The sequence below is a fragment of the Rhea americana genome, unplaced genomic scaffold, assembly GCF_003343005.1.
Source record: "Rhea americana isolate MKP2758 unplaced genomic scaffold, rheAme1 scaffold_3, whole genome shotgun sequence".
Classification (NCBI taxonomy): domain Eukaryota; kingdom Metazoa; phylum Chordata; class Aves; order Rheiformes; family Rheidae; genus Rhea; species Rhea americana.
Window position 1 is genome coordinate 14,461,843 of NW_028186423.1, and position 13,621 is coordinate 14,475,463.

Consider the following 13,621-nt stretch of genomic DNA (forward strand, 5'->3'; position numbering starts at 1 on the left):
CATCATGCTGTTTAGCATATCTTAAGTATCTATGTTAATTAGTTGGTTTTTTTTTGGGGGGGGGGGGGGTGATAGTGACAGATAAGTAACTAACTGCTGTATGTTGCAGTTTAAAACCAGATTCAGGAACTTAGATGCGCTGCTCAGATATACAACAGGTAGACATCAAGTTCCCACTCTCAGAGTTGTTTCTATGTTTAAAGTAAAGGAAAATGCAATCTTCTCTGGGTATCCCAACTCCTATTCAAGTGCTATAGCTAGATGTCCTCTCACCTGCTTTTCTTTGATTTCTGCATTCACCGAGCCTCATTCGTATTGGAAGAGGCCACAGGAGGTCATCTAGCACAGACTCCTGTTAAACACAGAGCCAAATGCTGAATTCAAACCACATTGCTTAGGACTTTGTCAGTTGGGTCTTGAAGCCTCCCAAGAGCAGAGATTCCAYAACCTCTCTGGGCAGCTCGTTTCAATGCTTAATTATCCTCATTCATGATTGTCAATGACCTAGTTTCAACAAAGGCTGTGCACAGTGGCTCCTTCCACAGTACCCTGGAGCTCTGAACTCTTTCCTGGCACATGAATCTCAGGCCTTTGGCATGAGGAAGACTGGAACCGAGATGTCTCAATTACTGAGCAGCAATGCAAACTGTTCAACTACTGAGTGAAGTGGGGGGGAGAAAGTGTTTTAAGTTCTCTTGTTTAAAGAGAGAGAAAGAACATCCAATCCCTAATGAATTGCATATGTTTCCAAGCCTAAAAAAGGATGTTAGGCCCTCTTCTACTATTTCCTGCCAGCTTGTTTAAGCACTCAGAGCACTGGATGCTGTGAATTCTCTTAATAGTTCCTAACATTGTTGCTACCAGGAGGCCCTTTGCTTTGTACATGGGAATTTAGGTATTTTCCTGTGAATCCTGTTTCAGACTAACTCTAGGTATTACAGCATGTCTGTCTGGTTTGGACCTGCCTTAAAATTTGCTTTTAAATGAAATGAGATTTAAGTATCTAAATCACTTGAAGTGGAATTCATGTAATCTAGTTTAATCTATCTAAAAGCATAGTCATCTAAGYGAGTGACTTACTTGTAGTCAGGTAAGAAGACATGCATCTGTTAAAGATGCTCGTTCCATCTGAAGACATATATCCAAACTGAGGCAAATGAATCAGTGTTGAAAAGTACTTAAGACTGAAAACTGCACTTTTAAGTGTGCCTTGTAGGTTTTTAAGAAAATGATGCCTTTTGGTCACACTGGTGCTTACTGAAAAGATTCTTATTTACAGGAAACTGTCTTTTCTTCTTTGAAATTCTATTGAGCAATTTGCCCCTATTCCCAGTGTCGCTGGTCCTTAGGGCACATCTGTCCTGTGGCTGAGGATACCACAGCTTTCAGAGCTGCCAATCCCTCAGGCTCTCTCAGAATCTTGCCTTGTATTTGGCAATAAACTTCAGTCTTTGGTGTTTCAAATGAAATGGTTTGGGCTTTGTGAAATCCTGTTTTCCTACAGACTTTGTTTCACAAGTAAATAGGAATCTGCTGTTCACTGTCTTCTTTCCAAGAACTGAGGGAAACTTAATGAAGCTAGTATGCAGATGGGGAATTTTTTCACAAAACATGTCATTGAGTTGTGGGACTCCTTTCCCTAGTGTTTTGGTATATTGTTGTGATTAGATCGGCTAATTACTTAACAAAGACCAGAGAAAAGTGGGAAACAAATTTTCATGGTCAGGCCCCTTTCAGGTATGGCTTGTGAATGGCTGTGCATGTTTTTGTGCTAGAGCTGGTACAGTGTGTTATAAATGCAAAGCAGTGATGTGCTAGTCAAATTTTGTCAAGTTCCCAGGGTGTCTATCCACTTTATGAATGGCATTCTGGTTGATATTTCAAGATTAATTGACAGGTTTTGAGATTTTGGGAATTCTCCCATATTCAGAAATCTACAAGCTCTTTTGATTCTTGAATGCTGCTCCCCAAAAGCCAAGATCTCTATCAGTTCTGAGTCTTAATGTCATTGAAGAGTAACAAACCTCAAACAGCAAGATGGCTGTTAACTATTAGAAAACACTTTCAAGAGAGGGCTTGGAAGCTGCACATTGTGTCATGAATTAACCTAATTTTACAGTAGCAGAAAGGGATCCTTGGCCCTAAGTTCATGGTGTGGAGTGGCTTCCTCTTATGCTACTAAGACCAAGCAGACCTGGAGCAGATTGGCTGCATCTACGCTACATACTTCCATGTCACTTGGTCTTAGGTTTTGTTTGGTCCTAAGATAAAATTATCTTATGTTTGTATTGTGGTTGAAAGCATCTGAAATGTGGGCTATGTGGCAACTCCTCAGAGCGATGCTTTTCCGGCGGGAAACGGATGGTCTGCAGTAAGTGGGAGTGCTCAAGGGTACAAGTGCTGCTGAGATAGTGTTGGAGGACTTAAGATAGTAGTAGAGGAAAGAGAATCCAACCTGGTGCAGTCTTACCCATGTTGTGTTTTGGGAGCCTCTTCTGGAATAAATGCTTGGCAGAACTGCATCCAAGTTTGGTCATGGGGAGAGTTTAGCTAGAGCAGTCCAAATGCCAGGGAATGACCTAATGACTAAACAGCACAGAAGATCAAGGCTTTGGTGCTTTTGTTCCATCCTGCTTTTTTAGCAGGATGGACGTAACTTAAAAACCCATTTTCGTTATCCAACAAATTCAGTCAGATAAATTTGGAACAAGTCTCTACACAACTTAAGAAAATGCATAGATTCTCTCCTGCAGCTCCTGGAAACTGATCCAGTTACAGCTAAGGAGGATTTGCTTGTGAATTTAAAGGTCAAGTCTGAACATTTTAATCTCCTGCATGAACTAAGCAGTGATCCAAACCATACTGCAACAAGCCGGAGGAGTCAAAGAGCTTTTAATTGCAGCCAGTGGGGAACTGGGAAGTCTACCATAACTTAAAAGCTCAAACGTGCTCTCCCCATCATTATACAAGTTAAAATACTGTAACTGTGTGAATTCCCTGCAGGTAGCAGGAGATACATATTAATATTTAGTTTTTCATAGTTGTAGGAGTGCCTCCCAGCTTCTCATTTTGCTCTGCATCCCATCCTCTGGCATGTTGGTTTCCGTACAAAGGAAGGGAGTTGCAGTGAGCTGTGAAAATATCCCTGGATCCGAACAATTATGAAAGGAAGGTGTGTTACAGAATACACTTGCCCTGCCCAGCCAGAGAGACCAAGTTCAGATAGTTTCACAAGCTGTAAGGTCTCAAATCCTGCCAACGTTAGCACCTAATCTTCACTTTATGTTTGTAAGTGGTCCCCTTGCTTTCAAAGAGAGGAGTTGAGAAAAGAGGCCTCTTTTGTAGGATCAATTTTTAGGATTTTTTTCATCTTGCTTAATCTTTTTCTTTTTTTTTCTTTCTTTTTTTTTTTAAGGTAAATGTGAGTTGTTTAATATTGTAGTCAAGTTTTCCTCCTTTGGGTTTCTGTAAAGAGGTACAAAACTGATTACCGAGTTGTTTACACAAGGGTAAATAATAACTGACCGCTTACCGAGGGGCTTGATAAGTATCTGAAAGGTATCGCTTTATGTAGGCTTTGGATTCTGCCAGATGCTTGTGCCCACCCAGAAGGCTCAATAAAACCCTTTTTTTCTTTGCCGTTGTTCTACTTGGAGGAGGCTTCCTGAATTCAGCTATATAAACTTTTAATGAGTGACCTATTTGCAAAACTCCTTTCCGGATTGGCAAAGGGAGCTGATACGGAGCTTGTCATGCTCCCTGTGCCGTAACCTCCCTTTCCTCCCTGTCCCCCTCGGCTGGAACGTGACCAAGGCAGAAACAGCTCGAGGTAAACTCTGCAGCGGTGAAATGCAGCGTTGACAGCAGCTGGACACAACGTTTCTGCACCTTGCTCTAAGGCCACCGAAAAATAGGCACCGTGCATTGAAAGCGGCTTGTTGCGAACTGTCCGCCTGGGCTGATGAGAGGCTTTTCAGGCCGAAAGTAAATAGCTCCGACGCTACGCGCTGAGGCCTCAGCCGCTGTTGACACAGCGATAAAGGAGCATTTGCAGCAGTATACAGTGTGCTTTCTTTCACTGCTCTTGAAAGGTGCCATGACTCCTAGTTCCAAAAAAGCAATGAATTTGGGTCTGGCGAGTCCTACTTTAAAAGGAAAGATCCAAACATCTATCTGGATAGGGCATAACAGTGCTCGCTCCTTCCTCCTCCTCGTCTGGCTGTTTTTTTTTGTTTTGTTTTGTTTTCCTCCAAACATAGGCAACTTTGGATTAATTTCTCCATATAAAGAAAAGACACTTTCTTGACATGGTATTTATTGGATGTTTATATTCTTGAGGCTTAATATATTCCCCAAAAGGGGATTAAGAACTAGAACTAAAATAAATAAATAAAGCCTGAAATGGTCAAAATAATTGACAGAAAGTCACTGAAATGTAAAGAGTTAAGTTGTGCTGATATACATTGTTTGAAACCCAAATGCTTTCACACCATGCAAGACAACACAGCAGAAGTTTCTGATTAATAATCTAGCTCATCATATGATATTTCAATAAATACTGAAAAACATTATTGCTCAAGGTTATACAGCCAGATTTTTTTAATAAAAATTACCTTCTATGAAAAACTGATCAATATTTGTCCCAGAGATAGTTAGCTAAAGCTTCATTAAAAAAAAAAAAGTCTCACCAGTGAACTTTAGTTCTATAATTTTTATTTTAACACAAAGAAGGCCATATGATGACAGCTTAGTTCTTCATCTCTGGCAGACTTAAAAGATATATAGCTACAATGAAAGTGAAGTTTATGCRTTACATACATGATGAAGAGGCAGGATACACAGAGAAGAGAATAAACACACATCGATTAACATCTGGTTTCACCTGAGACATGTGGGTTTTGCATATTGGACTTTGTTCCTATTTTAGAGTTCATATAGACTTTGTAAGTCTCTTACAAAGCCTTTGTGGTCTCTTGCAAAGAGACTAGATGCAYGTATTGATTGCAGTCAGAGAGTCCATCTTTCAGATCTCAAGTGCTTGCAAGCACATAGTTTAATGCTATACATAGGAAGGAGAAAAATATCCACATTTGTCTTGACTCTGTACTTAGAAAGTGAGGGGAAAATGCCCATTTCCAGGTCTCCAGGGTGTCTGTTCTAGTGGCTTTACAGGGAATTGCACTGCGGGCTCATTTGCAGCTCAGTAAAAAAAAATTCATAATTATTTGCTTCCCGTTATTATGCCTGCATTTTTCTTTCACTACTCAGCTAAGTTAACAAAAGGTGCAAGATTAACATCCATTTGAACAAGTGGCCTTGAAACACCAAATTTTGGTCTCRATGCAATCCGAGGTTCGCGTAAATGTCTTCAGCCCAAAGCTTGAGTTCAAATACTGGTTAATTCAGCATGTTGGGAAGAGCTTGCTAGTTTATTTGTGTGCATCTCAAAACCACTGCATAGTTTGGCATGGGAAGGGAATAGCAGAGAATTTGCAGGTCAAGAATGAGGTCAGCTGGCAAAATGGTGAGGAAGCTTGCACAATACCTGCCCACAGTTGGTTTGGCTCTGACCGATACTAATGTCCCTTGCTGTCATGAACTCTGAAGTCATCCGCAAATCAAATAATTTTAAAGAAACACCCAGCGCATTGTAGACATTTGTCTGCAACTGTAAACATTAATYAAGTTTATTACTGAAATGCGCTCTATCAATGGAAATGTAAAGCTAGACTTAGACGAAAGGAGATTCATGAGAGATGGGGTTTTGGGGAGGGGGAAGAGGACTGTCTTCTGGGCAGCAAGCTTCATTCCTCTGRAACGTTCCCACCAGGTGTTTTGGTGAAGTTCAGTATAGGAATGTATAGTAATAAAAAGTGGAGATTCAGCGAGCAAACCAAGAGACAGACATAGATTTATGTCCTTGGCAATTCAGGCCAGTCTCCATATGTTGTTAACATTAGATGGTGAGAGAAATTAACTGTATCATATGCTGTTGCACACAGCCTGTATTTTGAGCCTCTCTTGTTTAAAAACAGCTTAAAACAAATGGAAAAGATAAACTGAGTATTTTCCTCAAGCGAGAACAGATGGCAAAGTTTTCAGGCTCTGAAAATCAGAGCTAGACTTCCCTGTGACCAGGAGGCAGAGGTGGTGGGATAAGGAATTCTCCTCATGGCACAGTGCAACCTCTTTCTGWTTAAGAAATGTTTAAATTCTACAGCAATGTCCTTTTTATTCCAATAACCTCTCTTTTGTACCAAACTACTGACTTAGCTGACTTAAAGCTGAAAATATGACTATAAAATTTGTGATATTGTCACAATCACTACTACTGATGACACTTGGTTCTTTAACTAAATTCTCCAGTTGTCCTTGTTCTGCAAGACTTTGGGGTCTGTAATGTGGTTTTGTCAAGCATCTCACTCTTCCTCCTTTTACGTATATCAGGAAATGTGGGAGTTGATTATTGATTTTTGCAGTGTCTAAATTGCTCTCTGGCAGTCTATTTGGCCAGGCAGTACCTCCGGCTGTTCCTGGGCGGAGGTGGCAGGAAGCAAAGGAGACGTATCTGAGTTCCAGTAAGAGACCGGCTATCGGGGGGACCCGGAGGTAACCTCCCGCCAGAGCCCAGAGCCCATAAATAAAGCAAATAAAGTGCTTTTTAAAACAATTAGCTTGAGATTTCTGTAGTTCTTCCCTGTTTATAATTCAAGATATGAATTTAAAATGCCTCTGGAAAATGCTTTCTACTTTGTCCAACAAGCCTGTCACTAGAGCACCTCTCTGGAGAGGCTTCAGGTCTCAATTTCTCCTGAAAAGGATTTGAACCATGACACTTATCTCCCCMAAAAGCAATAGGGTATCTGGGGGGCTATTTTCTCAATACCTGATGATAACTTATTCAATAAAAAATATTGGGCTACTGAAATAATGAAATCATTAAGGAATTATTCAGTGGTTTGTCTTACCTCCCAGCAGAGTGCCCAAGCTGATAGGCCAGAAAGTCATTTCCCGCTCTCTTTGTTCAATGTTCAAAGCAATTACTTTGTCTAAAGGGATGGATCAGCTCCAGAGGGAGAGCTTGGCAAAGCTTGGCTGCTTTGTCGTGGCGGGTAGGATCCTCTCCCAAGATATGGCTGTTGTGGATTTCAAATCCCAGTAGGAAAAAAAGCTGAAAGAGTATCTCCCAAATCCTACGTGTGGGCACTACTGCTTTCACTTTACAAATGGTGCCCAAGCCTAGCCATTTGAACAATTGGCAAAGAAATATTTTGTTTGACCTGAAACATTTTTTTTTGTTCATTTTGTTTTGTCACCAGTAAGAATCTCTCTCCTTGAGTCTCTTTCTGGTTTGGAAAAAATTGCCTTTTTAATTTTTTCAATGATTTCCTTCTGTGACTTAAGTAAAACAAAAAAGAATTTATTCATGGATCTATAACTAACCAGGCCTTGTAGAGAAAAGACGGAGAGGAAAATGCAGCTGCAGATTGATCCCTGCAGGGCAAGACTTTTCAACGTTTCATTTTCCGTCTGCCTCAAAATGATGAATTTCATTGCATCTGGAAAAATACCAGCAGTCATGGCTATAGGATCACGGTTCAGCTATGAGCTTCTGGGTAGTTCATATAGCCGGGAACTTGTTGGTTTGATTAGCTTGTAATCACTGTTGCATTGCCTTGTGCTCAGTAAACATTTCAAAAGCAAACTCTGCAACTCCAACTGCTAGAAACTTTATTTTTCAGTGTAATCTGAGATTTGAAAGCATATTTTGCAGGAGGGCTGAACTGTGGGCATTCATGAAATGTACAGCAAGGTCTGCCATCATTCATGCCTGTGTTTCTAATTGCTGACAAATCTGGTAGCAACCAAGTCACTTTATTGCCTCTGCAGATGAGAACAACTGAAATGCTCAGCCAGCCAAACACTGTGGCACAGCTACAAATAAGCTGCAGTGGATGGATGAGTCCAGGGTGGGTTATCTGCCTAATCAAAATTTGTAAGGTGAATGCAACAGTGCAGAATCTGAACTTCTCAGCAACAAGCCAACAAATAATTTAACGACTGGCCAGGAAGCTGATCGTTTACACTGAAACAGCTTTCTTTCAAAACTTTGGGTGTGGATGAAACATAATATTTATTTAAAGATGGAGATAAAAATTTACCCTGGACACATAATCTTGCATGTACCTCTCTGATGTAAATACCTTCTTATTCCGAATGCCTCCAAGTGCTGTAATTATGTATTGCATTATTTATACAACCAGGAAAACATGAATTAAAAAGAAAGTCTGGTAAAAAACACACACAAGCATCTACTGCAGGGAATTAGAGCCCTTATTTTCACATGATTTTTGTATTTTTAGTGATCAAAATGTCTTCTAGCTCCTTAAAATTCAGTTTTGAGTTGAATTTCCTCTCACCATACAGTTTCTAACAGTTACAGGTTATGTCTTCAGAAGAATAATCAACCTTTTTTTCTTAGTCCTTGTAATAATAGTATAGAAGGGGCAAGTTTTACACTTTCTTATCTGCCTTATTTGACAGCATACATGGGCTCTGTTTTGTAGCTGCCTTTGGAATAGTTAATGGTGAAACGATTGCTGCTGTGAAGAGATGCTTAACAGGCTCGTTCCAACAAGGCATATGTCTCCCTTACCAAGGATTTTAAACTTGTTGACTGGGAAAACCCTACTTGCCAGAACAAGATCTTTTTACACACAGCGAGAACAATCTCCTATTGTCTCTGGGGATAAAATGGTGCCAATAAAAGATAACCCCCCCACCCCGTGCCAATGYGGTGATACATATGGTTATGTTAACTGCTTCACCACTATATTTAACTATGAGGTAAAAGCCTCTGAGAGATTTTTTTTTCTTATCTCACACATCCAAATAAATTGAACGTCGTAATTAAATTGAAATAAAAACAAATGTTATGTCCATAGCTCTGCTGCTATGCAAGTATAATATTAAGATTTCATTGACTGGTTCTTCTATCCTTACAGCATATCTATACGTCTTTCCCTCTGCCCTCTTAGCAGCATGGCACTAGTGCTGAGGCTTGCACTGCCTCCAGCCTCTAGTGTCGGGAGATGTGTGCGTATCTCACACAGATGTTCCTACAAGTGAAGGCTGTGGGTACCTGATTCTCATTATCAGCCTTTGAACAACTTTCACCAAAAATAGTCTCTGGTGTTTAAGCTACCACAGTAAACTCTAAAGTTTGCACTTTCTTTTCCCCTCACTCACCTCTGTTCGTCTAGTGACACAAGGTGAATTGTGAAATTGCATCCTGGTTGGGGAAATTATCCCAGCACTGGGCTATTGTAAGGATGGGACCTGTCACAAAGGCAGAGTTCTTATTTTATTCTCTGAAGTTGGGAAGAAGATACTCTGATCCACTTCTCTATTTAATGCAGACTGCAGTTTTTCATGTGAATGTGCTATTTCTTATTCCTCCTTCTGTGATGATTCCTTCCCTTCTAGAGAAATACAGACCAGCTCAATTTCCCCTCCTTTGTGCGGCTCAGGTCTATATGAGTAACATCTGCTAGAGTATAGATGTTTGATATGGCAAGGAGTTTTCAGGGAGTCGAAGGAGACTGAGGATGARCTTTATGTCTGACAAAATTGTGGAAGTAGAGTCTGATATTTCAGATTTCCCCCTCTCAGCTTAATGTCCTGACAAGTACTCCGCAGGGTCAGGCTCCCTCTTCTCGGGTCACCTTTCGCTCTTATGACCCTCCTTGGCTGCACAGTGCCCATGGTTCCAATAAGACAGGTAGCAAGTGCTGGTCACACAACAATCTTTTGACTAGAAGTTGTTCTGCAAAACAGGGTCTCTAGGTAGACTTCTAGGTGAGAGGRGCCTGAAACTCACAGAGATGCCCACAAGAAGCTCTGGGGACTAGGTGTGCCAGAGCAACTCCCAGGAAGGAGCTCRGATGCAGCCAGCACCAATTTTAAGAGGAGGAGAGTTCAGCTGTGTAGATGCATGCCAGGCTGGCTCCTATGTGGCCTCAGACCCAGAGAAATATTCCAGGCCTGCTTTGTCCAAAGGTATGGATATTGCCAGAGGRACCTGAAGCAAGGACTTGGACTATGTACTGCAACAGAGCCCATGTGAGAGGTCTCTCTGCCTGGTCCATGCTCTCTGGGAGCATTGTGCCTGAGATGAGATGCTCTGGGAACATTCAGGCTCACCAGGGAAGCCCTGGTGGCTTTTAGGAACCTGAGGTTTAGGCACTGCTGGCAGGTACAGACTTTCAGGATCGTTTGGATACTTGGATATAGGTACCTATGAGGAGCATTTGGTGGTCTGAATCTTGCTCTGTTGTTCTGTCTGATTTTCCCTAGACAAATTGTTGCTTATGCTGACATTTTTTAAATAAATCTGCTACATTTCCTTTGATCTCCATGGCTCTTCCTGTCCTGTTCAAGCCCATTCTGTAAGTTAGCTGAAGGAGTGACAGTATCTTTCATGTTCATAGTATTGGTGCTGTCTTTGAAAAGTCCTCAAATGTTTGCTGAGCTTGCTTTATCTTGAACCATTCCATCTTTTTCTTCTCCTTTTTTATCCCTTCCCTCCCCCAAACTTCCCTTTACTTGAATTGAAACAATGTACCTCCTAAAGACCAGGTTAAGAAACAGTTTATAATATATATTGCCTATATGTATATATGGACATATACATAAGCATGTGTATATTGTTTCTATATATGCACACAAAATATGTATGCACGTATGCATGTATAYGTAGACATTGAGCATTGCAGAGCAGCTCCAAGTGCAGCATAGCCTCTAGATGCTACTGCATGGCAAATAATCAGCCCCTCTTTCAAAATCTTTTTTAAAGTTTGGATGTGCTCATTGTGGAGAGCTGGCCCCATTACAGGGCTTGCCCTTTTCCATTGATTATATGGCACCAAAATGTAGAATTGAATGCAAGTCTAGGTTCATGCTGAGAAAGCCCTGCTAACCTCAGGGAGAAGGAATTAGTTGGTTTTGGAATTTTAATTTGATCCCAACTGTATTTCAGCTTTCTTTCAAAAATCTGAAAAGCATAATAATCAGGAAAACCAGGCTACATAGATCCATGTCATTGAGTTAAAATGTTTATTTGGAATAAATAAATGGAAGTGCAAACCACTGCACACAGTCTGGTTGCAGATTGTTGTCAAAATTATATACATACATGTATACCTTTTCATTTCCTTCCTCCCCAAGATAAATTATCCCTTAAGCTTCTCCTGTGGAACACATGTGCCTTTGGAATTTCAGGAGACTAAAATGTGTGGAAATGCAACATGTGAAATCAGAATTACATCTGGTTATATACTTTTTCACTCCAGCATGGCTCAGTCTCTTGCTTCTCAACAATGTTTAGATTAAGCTCTCCAAGATGAAAATTGATTCTCTTTGTGTTTCTGAATTTGCAACCATGAGAAGGGGGGAAAAAATGCACATGAAGAAAGAGACTTCTAGTGTAATCTTTTCCTGTATTGCTCTACAGCTTTTTTAATTGGTAAAATCAGCTGTTATGACAGAGACAGCATCATAAATAATAAGCAGCAAGCTGTCCAACTAAGAGCTTCTTTCTCACGCTATTTCCTGCAGAGTGAGATTGTATGGATGCCTGCAAATATCTAAACTTGGGGCAGTATTTGAACATCCCTATTACCTTTCTGAGCTTTAGATCCAGCTCTTTGATTTGTTCTCTCAAGCTCCTTAAAGCTCCTTCTCTGCCAGTTTGGATGATGTGTAGGAGTCTGTGATGAATACGCTCATTATCTAATACAAAGTGGCATAAAACACTCATGCCATGAACTCCGCCACACAGCTATACCCTGCTGCAGTTCTCTGATTCATGCTGTACGAGATTAATAGCATTTATGTTATTCATATATCTTGGTTGACCTTGATCTGTTAGAAACTCCCTCCTTTTTATCTCTGTCCCATACTGGGGAGGTTTTGTCCCACATTAACAATGGATCTTTTGTACTTCAAAGCACATTCCCCCCACGCCCAACATCCTGAGTTTTAATTTTCCTTACATATATAATATCTGTTCCCGTCTCTTTCCCTCTCATATTCTTACCTATGTTTAATGGGTTGATACTATCTCAGGAGCTACGAGCTTTTATTTTATTTTAAAAAAATCATGTTAAGTTAACCCTTTGGAAGCTAACTGCAATTTTTTTTTGATTCTATTTTCCTTTTCTCTTCAAAGAAGTAAGCCAATTCTTTAAGAATAGTGAACATTTGTAACTTTTCTCTGTGGAGGCTATAGGGCAAATACTATCATTCCAGCTGGGAAGATAAATAAGGAGATGTGTATATGTGTGTGCATGGGGGAGGAAGAGGATGCAGGAGACAGAATAGGAAAAAAAAACAGTCACACAGTTTTCGACGTAATTTTTCAGTAAGCTCTGGTTTCTGTGTTTCTCCTTGAAAAATTCTGGGATATTTCTGTCTCTTTTTCCCTCCTGTACTAAGATGGGTGAATTGTTCTCTGTAGTCCCTCAGCTCTGCTCCCCACTGCAGTGCACTGCTCAGCAGTCACCATGAACCAAGACACCCTTTGTGCCAGAGCTATGAGAAACTTTGGGTTGTTTAGGGGAAAAAAATGCTACTGGAATGAGGTACCCGTGCCCTAATATTTTTTCAGGCAGAAAACCTACTTTTTCTGGTTGCGATGCTCGTGGAGAGCCGAGTGGCTCCTATCTTGGCAGCTCGGAGTGGAAGGAGATAACACATACTTGGTGCCAAACTTCCCAGAAAGAGATGCAGACACACGTGCAAAGCTGGGCAGGAGCTGCTGATTATCAGATAGGAGAAGGAGCTGCTAAGAAGCAGAGGTGATGCAGAAGCAGATGTGGAAGGAGGGCTGAAGAAGGAAAAGACCAAAGGTCGTGATGAGCATAATAGTTGGCAAAATGTCTCACTGAAGGGATAACTCAAATGGAGCCTCTAGGTGTGACACAAGGATGGATTTTGCCTTTACTTCTCTGGCCATCTCACGGCCATACATGGTGTGTGCATACGTGCTGTGCACATACGTGCTGCGGCGTACTGGCCATCTGCCATCCTAACTGGAAGCAGAATTCAGCTTCTTTCGCTGACCGAGTCTCTCGCTACTGCTGCAAAACCACCGTGGATAAATTCTAGCTACTGCCTTCCCTTTTATTTTTTTATCAGCACATGCCAATACTTGGAACTGTCAAAACAGGTATATGCCTGAGTCAAAAAATTGCATCTGGCAAGGACAATGTCATTCTGAAGGTTATAATAGCTTTCCAGTCTATTTATTTATTTACATCTCCCTCTGGCTTGTGCCCAGTGACTCATTAATTTTTATTTTCCCATTAGCTTTCTGAAAGGCTGGATTAGAATTGTAATAGCTAAAAATGCTGATCCAGAAATGTATATGAGGCAAGATTTGTGGCCAGAGGCCCACAAAGTCTTTTGTTAGATGCACTGATAATCCTGAAAAAACAGAGAGCTTTCAGATGTACTGGCTCGTCTCTGGATCATGAAATCCTGTCCTTATTTTTTTTCCCAGTGATATTAGTTGGGTCCAGTAAAAGATATGATGTCTCCTTSTAGACTTTTCCTTGCTCAT